This window comes from Lepus europaeus, unplaced genomic scaffold, assembly GCF_033115175.1.
Source record: "Lepus europaeus isolate LE1 unplaced genomic scaffold, mLepTim1.pri SCAFFOLD_32, whole genome shotgun sequence".
NCBI lineage: Eukaryota > Metazoa > Chordata > Mammalia > Lagomorpha > Leporidae > Lepus > Lepus europaeus.
This window is the reverse complement of record NW_026909196.1, coordinates 3756022-3770983: the sequence shown is the minus strand read 5'-3', so window position 1 is coordinate 3770983 and position 14962 is coordinate 3756022.

Here is a 14962-nt window from a genome sequence, read left to right as displayed (position 1 = left end):
CCGGACAAAGTGGTGTGGAATTCGTATACAATGGACCGAGAAAATCACAGTGAAAATGGTTTTGGAGAAAAGCAAAGTGTTTTCGTTAAGCAAGTGCATAAAGTGTCATGGATACAAAAAGAAATATCATGTTTGTTTCCCGCAGTTCCTCTAGCTTTCTCCCTAGAAAATACGAATCTGTAGAGCTAGTGTCTCCATGTGGAAACAATTAGTGTTTCACAGCACAAAATTAAATGTTCCCTGATAAAGAACATTCAAAACAATAAAGTCTGTTGATAATATCAGGAATACACAAACTCAGAGATGGTAACAATATCTGGGATTGAGTTAGACAAAAGCAACCAGATATTGCTGGTTTCATCCAGTCATATCAGGACAAACTGGTGTAGAATTTGTATGAAATGGACCGAGAAAATAACAGTAAAATGGTTTTGGAGAAAAGCAAAGTTTTTTCTTTAGGCAAGTGCATAAAATGTCATCTATACAAACAGAAATATCATGTTTGTTTGCCACAGTCCCTCTAGCTTTCTCCCTAGAAAATACGAATGTGTAGAGCTTGTGTCTCCATGTGGACCAATTAGTGTTTCCAAGCACAAAATTAAATGTTCCCTGAAAAAAAAAAAACATTCAAAAAAATAAAGTCCGTGGATAATATCAGGAATACACAAACACAGAGGCTGTAGCAATATTTCGGATTGAGGTAGCCAAAACACATCCAGATATTTCTGTTTTCATCCAGTCATATCTGGACAAAGTGGTGTGGAATTTGTAAGCAATGGACCGAGAAAATCACAGTACCAATGGTTTTGGAGAAAAGGAAGTATTTGCGTTAGGCAAGTGCATAAAATATCAGCTATAGAAACAGAAATATCATGTTTATTTGCCGCAATTCCCATAGCTTTCTCCGTAGAAATTACGAATGCAATTACTGTCGCCATGATCAAGAGTGTCAAATTGTTAAGTCAGCAACAGGAATCATTGTGTACTTACATCCCATGTGGGATCTGTCCTTAATGTGTTGTCTAATGTGCAGTGATGCTAAAACTAGTACTGAAATAGTATTTTTACACTTTGTGTTTCTGCATGAGTACAAACTGATGAGATCTTTACTAATGATATACTGAATCGACATTCTGATTATAAAGATAATTGGAAATGAAAAAAAATAACCTGGTGTTAAATTGGAAGCGGCATAGAAAATTGATTAATTTTTAAACAAATATTATGTAGGATCTCTGCCTTTAATGTGCTGTACACTCTTATTTAATGCTATAACTAGTACTCCAACAGTATTTTTTTTTCACTTTGTGTTGCTATATGAGGGCAAATTGTTGAAATCGTTACCTAATTTATACTAAACTGATCTTTTGTATATAAAGAGAATTGAAAATGAATCATGATGTGATTGGAAGGGGAGAGCGAGCGGAAAGGAAACGGTTGTCGGTGGGAGGGAAGTTTTGGGAGAGGGAAGACATTGTAACACATGAGCTGTACTTTGGAAATTTATATTCATTAAATAAAACTTTAATAAAAAAAAGAAATTACGAATGTGTAGAGCTGGTGTCTCCATGTGGAAACAATTAGTGTTTGAACAGTACAAAATTAAATGTTCCCTGTTAATAAACATTCAAAACAATAAAGTCTGTGGATAATATCAGGAATACACAAACACAGAGGCTGTAGCAATATCTGGGATTGAGTTAGGCAAAACACAACCAGATATTTCCGGTTTCATCCAGTCATATCCGGACAAAGTGGTGTGGAATTCGTATGCAATGGAGCGAGAAAATCACAGTAAAAGGTTTTGGAGATTAGCAAAGTCTTTTCGTTAGGCAAGTGCATAAAATGTCATCTATATAAACAGAAATATCATATTTGTTTGCCGCAGTTCCTCTAGCTTTCTCCCTAGAAAATACGAATGTGTAGAGCTGGTGTCTCCATGTGGAACCAATTAGTGTTTAGAAGCACAAAATTACATGTTCCCTGGAAAAAAACATTGCTAAATATAAAGTCCATGGATAATATCAGGAATTCACAAACACAGAGTCTGTAGCAATATTTCGGATTGAGGTAGCCAAAACACAACGAGATATTTCTGGTTTCATCCAGTCATATCCGGACAACCTGGTGTGGAATTCGTATGCAATGGACCGAGAAAATTACAGTAAAAATGGTTTTGGAGAAAAGCAAAGTCTTTTCGTTAGGCAAGTGCATAAAATGTCATCTATACAAACAGAAATATCATGTTTGTTTACCGCAGTTCCTCTAGCATTCTCCCTAGAAAATACAAATATGTAGAGCTGGTGTCTCTATGTGCAATCAATTAGTGTTTCCAATCTGAAAATTAAATGTTCCCTGATAAAAAACATTAAAAACAATAAAGTCCATGGAGAACATGAGAAATACACAAACACAGAAGCTATAGCAATATCTGGGATTGAGTTAGCCAAAACAAAACCGGATATTTCTGGTTTCATCCAGTCATATCCGGACAAACTGGTGTGGAATTCGTATGCAATGGACCAAGAGAATCACGTTACAAATGGCTTTGGAGAAAAGCAAAGTCTTTTCATTTGGCAAGTGCATAAAATGACATCGATACAAACAGAAATATCATGTTTGTTTGCCGCAGTTCCTCTAGCTTTCTCCCTAGAAAATACGAATGTGTAGAGCTGGTGTCTCCATGTGGAGCCAATTAGTGTTTCCAAGCTCAAAACAAAATGCTCCCCGATAAAAAATATTCAAAAAAATAAGGTTCATTGATAATATCCAGAAAACACAAACAGAGACACTGTAGCCATATTTCGGATTGAGTTAGCCAAAACACAACTGGATATTTCCGTTTTCATCCAGTCATATCCGGACAAAGTGGTGTGGAATTCGTACGCAATGGGCTGAGAAAATCAGAGGAAAATGGTTTTGGAGAAAAGCAAAGTATTTTCTTTAGGCAAGTGCATAAAATGTCATCAATACAAACAGAAATACCACGTTTGTTTGCTGCAGTTCATCTAGCTTTCTCCCTAGAAAATACTAATGTGTAGAGCTGGTGTCTCCATGTGGAACCAATTAGTGCTTCAAGCACAAATTTAAATGTTCCCTAATAAAAACATTCAAAACAATAAAGTCCATCAATAATATCCAGAAAACACAAACACAGAGGCTGTAGCAATATCTGGGATTGAATTAGCCAAAACAAAAGCGGATATTTCCGTTTTCATCCAGTCATATCCGGACAAAGTGGTGTGGAATTCATATGCAATGGAAAGAGAAAATCACAGTACAAATGGTTTTGGTGTAAAGCAAAGTCTTTTCGTTAGGTAAGTGCATATAATGTCATCTATACAAACAGAAATATCATGTTTGTTTGCTGCAGTTCCTCTAGCTTCTCCCTAGAAATTACGAATATGTAGGCTGGTGTCTCCATGTGGATCCAATTACTGTATCCAAGCTCAAAATAAAATGTTCCCCGATAAAAGCATTCAAAACAATAAAGTCTGTGGATAATATCCAGAAAACGCAAACCCAGAGGCTGTAGCAATATATGGGATTGAGTTAGCCAAAACAAAACCGGATATTTCTGGTTTCATCCAGTCGTATCCGGACAAACTGGTGTGGAATTCCTATGCAATGGACCGAGAAATCACAGAAAAATGGTTTTGGAGAAAAGCAAAGTCTTTTCGTTAGGCAAGTGCATAAAATGTCATCTAGACAAACAGAAATATCATGTTTGTTTGCCGCAGTTCCTCTAGCTATCTACCTAGAGCTGGTGTCTCCATGTGGAACCAATTACTGTATCCAACCTCAAAACAAAATGCTCCCCGATAAAAAATATTCAAAAAAATAAGGTTCATTGATAATATCCAGAAAACACAAACAGAGACACTGTAGCCATATTTCGGATTGAGTTAGCCAAAACACAACTGGATATTTCCGGTTTCATCCAGTCATATCCAGACAAAGTGGTGTGGAATTCGTACGCAATGGGCTGAGAAAATCAGAGGAAAATGGTTTTGGAGAAAAGCAAAGTATTTTCGTTAGGCAAGTGCATAAAATGTCATCAATACAAAGAGAAATACCACGTTTGTTTGCCGCAGTTCCTCTAGCTTTCTCCCTAGAAAATACGAATGTGTAGAGCTGGTGTCTCCATGTGGAACCAATTAGTGCTTCAAGCACAAATTTAAATGTTCCCTGATAAAAACATTCAAAACAATAAAGTTCATCGATAATATCCAGAAAACACAAACACAGAGGCTTTCACAATATTTCAGATTGAGTTAGCCAAAACACAACCGGATATTTCCAGTTTCATCCAGTCATATCCGGACAAAGTGGTGTGGAATTCGTATGCAATGGACCGAGAAAATCACAGTAAACATGGTGTTGGAGAAAAGCAAAGTATTTTCGTTAGGCAAGTACATCAAATGTCATCGATACAAACAGAAATATCATGTTTGTTTGCCGCAGTTCCTCTAGCTTTCTCCCTAGAAAATACGAATATGTAGAGCTGGTGTCTCCATGTGGATCCAGTTAGTGTTTCAACGGTACAAAATTAAATGTTCCCTGATAAAAACATTCAAAACAATAAGTCTATCGATAATATCTGAAAACACAAACACAGAGGCTGTAGCAATATCTGGGATTGAGTTAGCCAAAACAAAACCAGATATTTCTGGTTTCATCCAGTCATATCCGGACAAACTGGTCTGGAATTCGTATGCAATGGACCGAGAAAATCAGAGTACAAATCGTTTTGGAGAAAAGCAAAGTCTTTTCATTAGGCAAGTGCATAAAATGTCATCTATAGAGACAGAAATATCATATTTGTTTTCCGCAGTTCCAATAGCTTTCTCCCTAGAAAATACGAATATGTAGAGCTGGTGTCTCCATGTGGAACCAATTACTGTATCCAAGCTCAAAACCAAATGTTCCCCCATAAAAAATATTCAAAAAAATAAGGTTCATTAACAATATCCAAAAAACACAAACACAGACGCTGTAGCAATATCTGGGATTCAGTTAGCCAAAACACAACCGGATATTTCCGGTTTCATCCAGTCATATCCGGACAAAGTGCTATGGAATTCGTATGCAATGGGCTGAGAAAATCAGAGGAAAATGGTTTTGGAGAAAAGCAAAGTCTTTTCGTTAGGCAAGTGCATATAATGTCATCGATACAAACAGAAATACCACGTTTGTTTGCCGCAGATCCTCTAGCTTTCTCCCTAGAAAATACGAATGTGTAGAGCTGGTGTCTCCATGTGGAACCAATTAGTGCTTCAAGCACAAATTTAAAGGTTCCCTGATAAAAACATTGAAAACAATAAAGTTCATCGATAATATCCAGAAAACACAAACACAGAGGCTTTCACAATATTTCAGATTGAGTTAGCCAAAACACAACCGGATATTTCCGGTTTCATCCAGTCATATCCGGACAAAGTGGTGTGGAATTCGTATGCAATGGACCGAGAAAATCACAGTAAACATGGTGTTGGAGAAAAGCAAAGTATTTTCGTTAGGCAAGTGCATCAAATGTCATCGATACAAACAGAAATATCATGTTTGTTTGCCGCAGTTCCTCTAGCTTTCTCCCTAGAAAATACGAATATGTAGAGCTGGTGTCTCCATGTGGATCCAGTTAGTGTTTCAACGGTACAAAATTAAATGTTCCCTGATAAAAACATTCAAAACAATAAAATCCATGGATAATATCTGGAAAACACAAACACAGAGGCAGTAGCAATATCTGGGATTGAGTTAGCCAAAACAAAACCAGATATTTCTGGTTTCATCCAGTCATATCCGGACAAACTGGTCTGGAATTCGTATGCAATGGACCGAGAAAATCAGAGTACAAATCGTTTTGGAGAAAAGCAAAGTCTTTTCATTAGGCAAGTGCATAAAATGTCATCTATAGAGACAGAAATATCATATTTGTTTTCCGCAGTTCCAATAGCTTTCTCCCTAGAAAATACGAATATGTAGAGCTGGTGTCTCCATGTGGAACCAATTACTGTATCCAAGCTCAAAACCAAATGTACCCCGATAAGAAACATTCAACTCATTAAAGTCCATCGATAATATCCAGAAAACACAAACACAGAGGCTGTAGAAATATCTGGGATTGAATTAGCCAAAACAAAAGCGGATATTTCCGTTTTCATCCAGTCATATCCGGACAAAGTGGTGTGGAATTCGTATGCAATGGGCTGAGAAAATCAGAGGAAAATGGTTTTGGAGAAAAGCAAAGTCTTTTCGTTAGGCAAGTGCATATAATGTCATCGATACAAACAGAAATATCATGTTTGTTTGCCGCAGTTCCTCTAGCTTTCTCCCTAGAAAATACGAATATGTAGAGCTGGTGTCTCCATGTGGATCCAATTAGTGTTTCAACGGTACAAAATTAAATGTTCCCTGATAAAAACATTCAAAACAATAAGTCTATCGATAATATCCTGAAAACACAAACACAGAGGCTGTAGCAATATCTGGGATTGAGTTAGCCAAAACAAAACCAGATATTTCCGGTTTCATCCAGTCATATCCGGACAAACTGGTCTGGAATTCGTATGCAATGGACCGAGAAAATCAGAGGAAAATGGTTTTGGAGAAAAGCAAAGTCTTTTCGTTAGGCAAGTGCATAAAATGTCATGGATACAAGCAGAAATATCATGTGTGTTTCCAGCAGTTCCTCTAGGTTTCTCCCTGGATAATACGAATGTGTAGAGCTGGTGGCTCCATGTGGAACCAATTAGTGTTTCCAAGCACAAAATCAAATGTTCCCTGAAAAAAAAAAACATTGAAAAATAAAAGTTCAGGATAATATCAGGAATACACAAACAGAGGCTGTAGCAATATTTCGTATTGAGTTAGCCAAAACACAACCAGATATTTCCGGTCCATCCAGTCACATCCGGACAAAGTGGTGTGGAATTCGTATGCAATGGACCGAGAAAATCACAGTAAAAATGGCTTTGGAGAAAAGCAAAGTCTTTTCGTTAGGCAAGTGCATCAAATGTCATCTATACAAACAGAAATATCATCTTTGTTTGCCGCAGTTCCTCTAGCTTTCTCCCTAGAAAATACGAATGTGTGGAGTTGGAGTCCCCATGATGAACCAATTAGTGTTTAAATGGTACAAAATTAAATGTTCCCTGAAAAAAAAACATTGAAAAATATAAAGTCCATGTATAATATCAGGAATGCAGAAACACAGAGGCTTTAGCAATATCTGGGATTGAGTTAGCCAAAAGAAAACCGGATATTTCCGGTTTCATCCAGTTATATCCGGACAAACTGGTGTGGAATTCATATGAAGTGGACCGAGAAAATCACAGTAAAAATGGTTTTGGAGAAAAGCAAAGAATTTTCTTTAGGCAAGTGCATAAAATCTCATAGATACAAACAGAAATATGTTTGTTTGTCGCAGTTCCTCTAGCTTTCTCCCTAGAAAATTCGAATGTGTAGAGCTGGTGTCTCCATGTGGAACCCATTACTGTATCCAAGCTCAAATTAAAATGTTTCCCAATAAAAAACATTAAAAAATATAGTCCATCGATAATATCCAGAAAACACAAACACAGAGGCTCTCACAATATTTCGGATTGAGTTAGCCAAAACACAACCGGATATTTCTGGTTTCATCCAATCATATCCGGACAAAGTGGTGTGGAATTCGTATACAATGGACCGAGAAAATCACAGTGAAAATGGTTTTGGAGAAAAGCAAAGTGTTTTCGTTAAGCAAGTGCATAAAGTGTCATGGATACAAAAAGAAATATCATGTTTGTTTCCCGCAGTTCCTCTAGCTTTCTCCCTAGAAAATACGAATCTGTAGAGCTAGTGTCTCCATGTGGAAACAATTAGTGTTTCACAGCACAAAATTAAATGTTCCCTGATAAAGAACATTCAAAACAATAAAGTCTGTTGATAATATCAGGAATACACAAACTCAGAGATGGTAACAATATCTGGGATTGAGTTAGACAAAAGCAACCAGATATTGCTGGTTTCATCCAGTCATATCAGGACAAACTGGTGTAGAATTTGTATGAAATGGACCGAGAAAATAACAGTAAAATGGTTTTGGAGAAAAGCAAAGTTTTTTCTTTAGGCAAGTGCATAAAATGTCATCTATACAAACAGAAATATCATGTTTGTTTGCCACAGTCCCTCTAGCTTTCTCCCTAGAAAATACGAATGTGTAGAGCTTGTGTCTCCATGTGGACCAATTAGTGTTTCCAAGCACAAAATTAAATGTTCCCTGAAAAAAAAAAAACATTCAAAAAAATAAAGTCCGTGGATAATATCAGGAATACACAAACACAGAGGCTGTAGCAATATTTCGGATTGAGGTAGCCAAAACACATCCAGATATTTCTGTTTTCATCCAGTCATATCTGGACAAAGTGGTGTGGAATTTGTAAGCAATGGACCGAGAAAATCACAGTACCAATGGTTTTGGAGAAAAGGAAGTATTTGCGTTAGGCAAGTGCATAAAATATCAGCTATAGAAACAGAAATATCATGTTTATTTGCCGCAATTCCCATAGCTTTCTCCGTAGAAATTACGAATGCAATTACTGTCGCCATGATCAAGAGTGTCAAATTGTTAAGTCAGCAACAGGAATCATTGTGTACTTACATCCCATGTGGGATCTGTCCTTAATGTGTTGTCTAATGTGCAGTGATGCTAAAACTAGTACTGAAATAGTATTTTTACACTTTGTGTTTCTGCATGAGTACAAACTGATGAGATCTTTACTAATGATATACTGAATCGACATTCTGATTATAAAGATAATTGGAAATGAAAAAAAATAACCTGGTGTTAAATTGGAAGCGGCATAGAAAATTGATTAATTTTTAAACAAATATTATGTAGGATCTCTGCCTTTAATGTGCTGTACACTCTTATTTAATGCTATAACTAGTACTCCAACAGTATTTTTTTTTCACTTTGTGTTGCTATATGAGGGCAAATTGTTGAAATCGTTACCTAATTTATACTAAACTGATCTTTTGTATATAAAGAGAATTGAAAATGAATCATGATGTGATTGGAAGGGGAGAGCGAGCGGAAAGGAAACGGTTGTCGGTGGGAGGGAAGTTTTGGGAGAGGGAAGACATTGTAACACATGAGCTGTACTTTGGAAATTTATATTCATTAAATAAAACTTTAATAAAAAAAAGAAATTACGAATGTGTAGAGCTGGTGTCTCCATGTGGAAACAATTAGTGTTTGAACAGTACAAAATTAAATGTTCCCTGTTAATAAACATTCAAAACAATAAAGTCTGTGGATAATATCAGGAATACACAAACACAGAGGCTGTAGCAATATCTGGGATTGAGTTAGGCAAAACACAACCAGATATTTCCGGTTTCATCCAGTCATATCCGGACAAAGTGGTGTGGAATTCGTATGCAATGGAGCGAGAAAATCACAGTAAAAGGTTTTGGAGATTAGCAAAGTCTTTTCGTTAGGCAAGTGCATAAAATGTCATCTATATAAACAGAAATATCATATTTGTTTGCCGCAGTTCCTCTAGCTTTCTCCCTAGAAAATACGAATGTGTAGAGCTGGTGTCTCCATGTGGAACCAATTAGTGTTTCGAAGCACAAAATTACATGTTCCCTGGAAAAAAACATTGCTAAATATAAAGTCCATGGATAATATCAGGAATTCACAAACACAGAGTCTGTAGCAATATTTCGGATTGAGGTAGCCAAAACACAACGAGATATTTCTGGTTTCATCCAGTCATATCCGGACAACCTGGTGTGGAATTCGTATGCAATGGACCGAGAAAATTACAGTAAAAATGGTTTTGGAGAAAAGCAAAGTCTTTTCGTTAGGCAAGTGCATAAAATGTCATCTATACAAACAGAAATATCATGTTTGTTTACCGCAGTTCCTCTAGCATTCTCCCTAGAAAATACAAATATGTAGAGCTGGTGTCTCTATGTGCAATCAATTAGTGTTTCCAATCTGAAAATTAAATGTTCCCTGATAAAAAACATTAAAAACAATAAAGTCCATGGAGAACATGAGAAATACACAAACACAGAAGCTATAGCAATATCTGGGATTGAGTTAGCCAAAACAAAACCGGATATTTCTGGTTTCATCCAGTCATATCCGGACAAACTGGTGTGGAATTCGTATGCAATGGACCAAGAGAATCACGTTACAAATGGCTTTGGAGAAAAGCAAAGTCTTTTCATTTGGCAAGTGCATAAAATGACATCGATACAAACAGAAATATCATGTTTGTTTGCCGCAGTTCCTCTAGCTTTCTCCCTAGAAAATACGAATGTGTAGAGCTGGTGTCTCCATGTGGAGCCAATTAGTGTTTCCAAGCTCAAAACAAAATGCTCCCCGATAAAAAATATTCAAAAAAATAAGGTTCATTGATAATATCCAGAAAACACAAACAGAGACACTGTAGCCATATTTCGGATTGAGTTAGCCAAAACACAACTGGATATTTCCGTTTTCATCCAGTCATATCCGGACAAAGTGGTGTGGAATTCGTACGCAATGGGCTGAGAAAATCAGAGGAAAATGGTTTTGGAGAAAAGCAAAGTATTTTCTTTAGGCAAGTGCATAAAATGTCATCAATACAAACAGAAATACCACGTTTGTTTGCTGCAGTTCATCTAGCTTTCTCCCTAGAAAATACTAATGTGTAGAGCTGGTGTCTCCATGTGGAACCAATTAGTGCTTCAAGCACAAATTTAAATGTTCCCTAATAAAAACATTCAAAACAATAAAGTCCATCAATAATATCCAGAAAACACAAACACAGAGGCTGTAGCAATATCTGGGATTGAATTAGCCAAAACAAAAGCGGATATTTCCGTTTTCATCCAGTCATATCCGGACAAAGTGGTGTGGAATTCATATGCAATGGAAAGAGAAAATCACAGTACAAATGGTTTTGGTGTAAAGCAAAGTCTTTTCGTTAGGTAAGTGCATATAATGTCATCTATACAAACAGAAATATCATGTTTGTTTGCTGCAGTTCCTCTAGCTTCTCCCTAGAAATTACGAATATGTAGGCTGGTGTCTCCATGTGGATCCAATTACTGTATCCAAGCTCAAAATAAAATGTTCCCCGATAAAAGCATTCAAAACAATAAAGTCTGTGGATAATATCCAGAAAACGCAAACCCAGAGGCTGTAGCAATATATGGGATTGAGTTAGCCAAAACAAAACCGGATATTTCTGGTTTCATCCAGTCGTATCCGGACAAACTGGTGTGGAATTCCTATGCAATGGACCGAGAAATCACAGAAAAATGGTTTTGGAGAAAAGCAAAGTCTTTTCGTTAGGCAAGTGCATAAAATGTCATCTAGACAAACAGAAATATCATGTTTGTTTGCCGCAGTTCCTCTAGCTATCTACCTAGAGCTGGTGTCTCCATGTGGAACCAATTACTGTATCCAACCTCAAAACAAAATGCTCCCCGATAAAAAATATTCAAAAAAATAAGGTTCATTGATAATATCCAGAAAACACAAACAGAGACACTGTAGCCATATTTCGGATTGAGTTAGCCAAAACACAACTGGATATTTCCGGTTTCATCGAGTCATATCCAGACAAAGTGGTGTGGAATTCGTACGCAATGGGCTGAGAAAATCAGAGGAAAATGGTTTTGGAGAAAAGCAAAGTATTTTCGTTAGGCAAGTGCATAAAATGTCATCAATACAAAGAGAAATACCACGTTTGTTTGCCGCAGTTCCTCTAGCTTTCTCCCTAGAAAATACGAATGTGTAGAGCTGGTGTCTCCATGTGGAACCAATTAGTGCTTCAAGCACAAATTTAAATGTTCCCTGATAAAAACATTCAAAACAATAAAGTTCATCGATAATATCCAGAAAACACAAACACAGAGGCTTTCACAATATTTCAGATTGAGTTAGCCAAAACACAACCGGATATTTCCGGTTTCATCCAGTCATATCCGGACAAAGTGGTGTGGAATTCGTATGCAATGGACCGAGAAAATCACAGTAAACATGGTGTTGGAGAAAAGCAAAGTATTTTCGTTAGGCAAGTGCATCAAATGTCATCGATACAAACAGAAATATCATGTTTGTTTGCCGCAGTTCCTCTAGCTTTCTCCCTAGAAAATACGAATATGTAGAGCTGGTGTCTCCATGTGGATCCAGTTAGTGTTTCAACGGTACAAAATTAAATGTTCCCTGATAAAAACATTCAAAACAATAAGTCTATCGATAATATCTGAAAACACAAACACAGAGGCAGTAGCAATATCTGGGATTGAGTTAGCCAAAACAAAACCAGATATTTCTGGTTTCATCCAGTCATATCCGGACAAACTGGTCTGGAATTCGTATGCAATGGACCGAGAAAATCAGAGTACAAATCGTTTTGGAGAAAAGCAAAGTCTTTTCATTAGGCAAGTGCATAAAATGTCATCTATAGAGACAGAAATATCATATTTGTTTTCCGCAGTTCCAATAGCTTTCTCCCTAGAAAATACGAATATGTAGAGCTGGTGTCTCCATGTGGAACCAATTACTGTATCCAAGCTCAAAACCAAATGTTCCCCCATAAAAAATATTCAAAAAAATAAGGTTCATTAACAATATCCAGAAAACACAAACACAGACGCTGTAGCAATATCTGGGATTCAGTTAGCCAAAACACAACCGGATATTTCCGGTTTCATCCAGTCATATCCGGACAAAGTGGTGTGGAATTCGTATGCAATGGGCTGAGAAAATCAGAGGAAAATGGTTTTGGAGAAAAGCAAAGTCTTTTCGTTAGGCAAGTGCATATAATGTCATCGATACAAACAGAAATACCACGTTTGTTTGCCGCAGATCCTCTAGCTTTCTCCCTAGAAAATACGAATGTGTAGAGCTGGTGTCTCCATGTGGAACCAATTAGTGCTTCAAGCACAAATTTAAAGGTTCCCTGATAAAAACATTGAAAACAATAAAGTTCATCGATAATATCCAGAAAACACAAACACAGAGGCTTTCACAATATTTCAGATTGAGTTAGCCAAAACACAACCGGATATTTCCGGTTTCATCCAGTCATATCCGGACAAAGTGGTGTGGAATTCGTATGCAATGGACCGAGAAAATCACAGTAAACATGGTGTTGGAGAAAAGCAAAGTATTTTCGTTAGGCAAGTGCATCAAATGTCATCGATACAAACAGAAATATCATGTTTGTTTGCCGCAGTTCCTCTAGCTTTCTCCCTAGAAAATACGAATATGTAGAGCTGGTGTCTCCATGTGGATCCAGTTAGTGTTTCAACGGTACAAAATTAAATGTTCCCTGATAAAAACATTCAAAACAATAAAATCCATGGATAATATCTGGAAAACACAAACACAGAGGCAGTAGCAATATCTGGGATTGAGTTAGCCAAAACAAAACCAGATATTTCTGGTTTCATCCAGTCATATCCGGACAAACTGGTCTGGAATTCGTATGCAATGGACCGAGAAAATCAGAGTACAAATCGTTTTGGAGAAAAGCAAAGTCTTTTCATTAGGCAAGTGCATAAAATGTCATCTATAGAGACAGAAATATCATATTTGTTTTCCGCAGTTCCAATAGCTTTCTCCCTAGAAAATACGAATATGTAGAGCTGGTGTCTCCATGTGGAACCAATTACTGTATCCAAGCTCAAAACCAAATGTACCCCGATAAGAAACATTCAACTCATTAAAGTCCATCGATAATATCCAGAAAACACAAACACAGAGGCTGTAGAAATATCTGGGATTGAATTAGCCAAAACAAAAGCGGATATTTCCGTTTTCATCCAGTCATATCCGGACAAAGTGGTGTGGAATTCGTATGCAATGGCCTGAGAAAATCAGAGGAAAATGGTTTTGGAGAAAAGCAAAGTCTTTTCGTTAGGCAAGTGCATATAATGTCATCGATACAAACAGAAATATCATGTTTGTTTGCCGCAGTTCCTCTAGCTTTCTCCCTAGAAAATACGAATATGTAGAGCTGGTGTCTCCATGTGGATCCAATTAGTGTTTCAACGGTACAAAATTAAATGTTCCCTGATAAAAACATTCAAAACAATAAGTCTATCGATAATATCCTGAAAACACAAACACAGAGGCTGTAGCAATATCTGGGATTGAGTTAGCCAAAACAAAACCAGATATTTCCGGTTTCATCCAGTCATATCCGGACAAACTGGTCTGGAATTCGTATGCAATGGACCGAGAAAATCAGAGTACAAATCGTTTTGGAGAAAAGCAAAGTCTTTTCATTAGGCAAGTGCATAAAATGTCATCTATAGAGACAGAAATATCATATTTGTTTTCCGCAGTTCCAATAGCTTTCTCCCTAGAAAATACGAATATGTAGAGCTGGTGTCTCCATGTGGAACCAATTACTGTATCCAAGCTCAAAACCAAATGTTCCCCCATAAAAAATATTCAAAAAAATAAGGTTCATTGACAATATCCAGAAAACACAAACACAGACGCTGTAACAATATCTGGGATTCAGTTAGCCAAAACACAACCGGATATTTCCGGTTTCATCCAGTCATATCCGGACAAAGTGGTGTGGAATTCGTATGCAATGGGCTGAGAAAATCAGAGGAAAATGGTTTTGGAGAAAAGCAAAGTCTTTTCGTTAGGCAAGTGCATATAATGTCATCGATACAAACAGAAATACCACGTTTGTTTGCCGCAGTTCCTCTAGCTTTCTCCCTAGAAAATACGAATGTGTAGAGCTGGTGTCTCCATGTGGAACCAATTAGTGCTTCAAGCACAAATTTAAATGTTCCCTGATAAAAACATTGAAAACAATAAAGTTCATCGATAATATCCAGAAAACACAAACACAGAGGCTTTCACAATATTTCAGATTGAGTTAGCCAAAACACAACCGGATATTTCCGGTTTCATCCAGTCATATCCGGACAAAGTGGTGTGGAATTC